Below are 2,500 nucleotides of genomic sequence, written 5' to 3'. Positions count from 1 at the left end.
TTTCTTTGGTAGTTTACAGAAAAAAACACCATTATACAATAATTTGCCTAATAACCCTAACCTGCCTAGTTAACCTAATTAACCTAGTTAAGCCTTTAAATGTCACTTTAAGCTGTATAGAAGTGTCTTGAAAAATATCTAGTCAAATATTATTTACTGTCATCATGAAAAAGATAAAATAAAAATGAGTTATTAGAGATGAGTTATTAAAACTATTATGTTTAGAAATGTGTTGAAAAAATCTTCTCTCCGTTAAACAGAAATTGGAGAAAAAATAAACAGGGGGACTAATAGTTCAGGGCGGCTAGTAATACTGACTTCATCTGTGTGTGTATAAATATTCTATATACAGTATATAATTCATATAATGATATCAGGATATCATGACATGCAGGAGATGCTTGTATCAACAGAGCAAAAGAGGGAATAAACGGTGTTGCCACATGACCTTGATAATCCACGCTAATTCCTGTCAAAACGAGCAGAATAATGCGGTAATGATCATTTACAGTGGGCGTCAGTAAATGGAGCATTCCAACGCTAACAAAACAGCCTGTTTTCTGTCAAAGAGCAGCAGCGATTGAGTGCGCATAATCATGCTCACGTGTGTTTGAGAATAATCATACTTCAGAAATGAATGTTGGTCACCTCTCGGCCTCGTCTGAACGCTGTAAAACACACCGCGCTCTGGAAATGACTGTGACCGCAATGATTAACCCACATTATATTCCATTTAGGCAGCTGCAATAATAATGAGTCTTGGCTGGTAATGAGATAAGTGCTCTAATGGATGTATTTACCTTTTTAATCACTTGGATTTTTACGATGCTGATGAACAACAGCAACTGACACTAATCGCAGATTCCCATAATGCACCGCACGGAGAATCGGCTGTTTAAATGTTTGTGTTTGTTCACAGTGTTTAGTGAAGATGAGCTCTCACTCGAAAATGAGGCTGTTGTTTTTTTTTTTTTGTAAAGAATTTAATTTAATTGTAATAACGTTATTTTAACTTATAGCAAATATGAATTTAATATTATATTTGTACACTTTTTTGTGTGTTTTACTGTATATAATGTAACTTGTTATGCATATAAAAATGATACATTTGTCATTTTATGTTTACATTTATATTATAATATTTTCAAAAACAAAATATAGTTTTGTAAAAAAAAAAACATATATATAAATATGTATGTGTATATGTATATATATATATATATATATATATATATATATATATATATATATATATATATATATATATATATATATATATATATATATAATTTTATTTATACATTTTATTTAAAATATTTTATTTTTAATATTGTTTATTATTTAACATTTTATATATTTTTTCTTCATAGACAAACTTCAAATAAGTTTGTATTTAATTGTATGTAAATTGTTTAGCATTTAAATATTTTATTGTTTATTATTTATTTTATTTTTTTAATGCAGGACACACACACACACATGTTTTTTTGTGTTTTTACATTGTTATTTAGATATTTTTATATGCACACACAAAAAAATAATAATTAAAATGTTAAATAATATAATAAAGTTGATTTTCTGACATTGGCTCTTGTTCAATTGGCTGGTTTCACTTGCTTTAACGTAATATAAAAAAGCTGAACAAAAATAAAATTAAAGAAGAAAGCATTTGATTAAAGTAATTCAGTAATTTGACTTTCAAAAATTGTTGATCATTTTTTAGACATTATTTATTAATAATTACAATTAAAGCTTTTTTTAAAGTACTTTGTATTTATATTATTGCTATATTATTTTTGTAAAATAAAATGAATAATGTTAACAACTTAGAAGCAGGAGATTATAAAGTAATTAATAATAGTCAAATAATTTACCACAAATGCTATTGTATTATGTTTGTTTATTTACTTTTATTTAAATATTCTAAACTAGCAAATGTAAAAAATTAAATGAAATTTATAAACATGACGCATATACATATACAGTTATGTTAAATAATGTATACACAAATAATAACTCCATTTAAAACTGTTTTAAGTTTTAAATGTTTTTATTTATTTCTGTAGCAACTTAGGTTTGAATGATTCTCTAGCGTAATGTCTAAAGCGATGACAAACCAGCTGATTTTACTCACATTTTAAGATTATAAGGCTGAACATGAAATGAAATGCCATCAGTTTACAGAGATATCTCCCTACAGTATTACAATCTACAGTATTTCTCTGTTGCCATTGGGATATCACAATATTTAGCCCTGAAAAAGCACCACGGTCAATACAAGATTGCTGTTGTGTTTGCTATAAGGAAAAACGCTAAACGCATGCGGGCATTTCTTCTTTCTCTCTGCCAGCACAACACACATTCCTGATATGGAGTCCCATCTCACACTCAATACACTACAATTATATGTTATAATTACAGAACTACAACATACAAAAGAGAAAGATCGACTTAGAATGTAGGTGTGTATGTATATATATATATATATATATATATATAT

General features: G+C 27.2%; 1 protein-coding gene across 4 annotated transcripts in view; it reads left to right on the top strand.

Moving 5' to 3' along the window:
• agap3 (ArfGAP with GTPase domain, ankyrin repeat and PH domain 3) overlaps positions 1–2,500 on the top strand; it is a 985,397-nt gene that overhangs the window by 300,870 nt on the left and 682,027 nt on the right. The gene's annotated exons all lie outside the window — the stretch shown is intronic.

This window comes from Danio rerio, chromosome 24 (assembly GCF_049306965.1).
Source record: "Danio rerio strain Tuebingen ecotype United States chromosome 24, GRCz12tu, whole genome shotgun sequence".
Lineage (NCBI taxonomy): Eukaryota > Metazoa > Chordata > Actinopteri > Cypriniformes > Danionidae > Danio > Danio rerio.
Note: the sequence above shows the minus strand (reverse complement) of the source record. Positions and strands in the feature narration are given on the sequence as shown.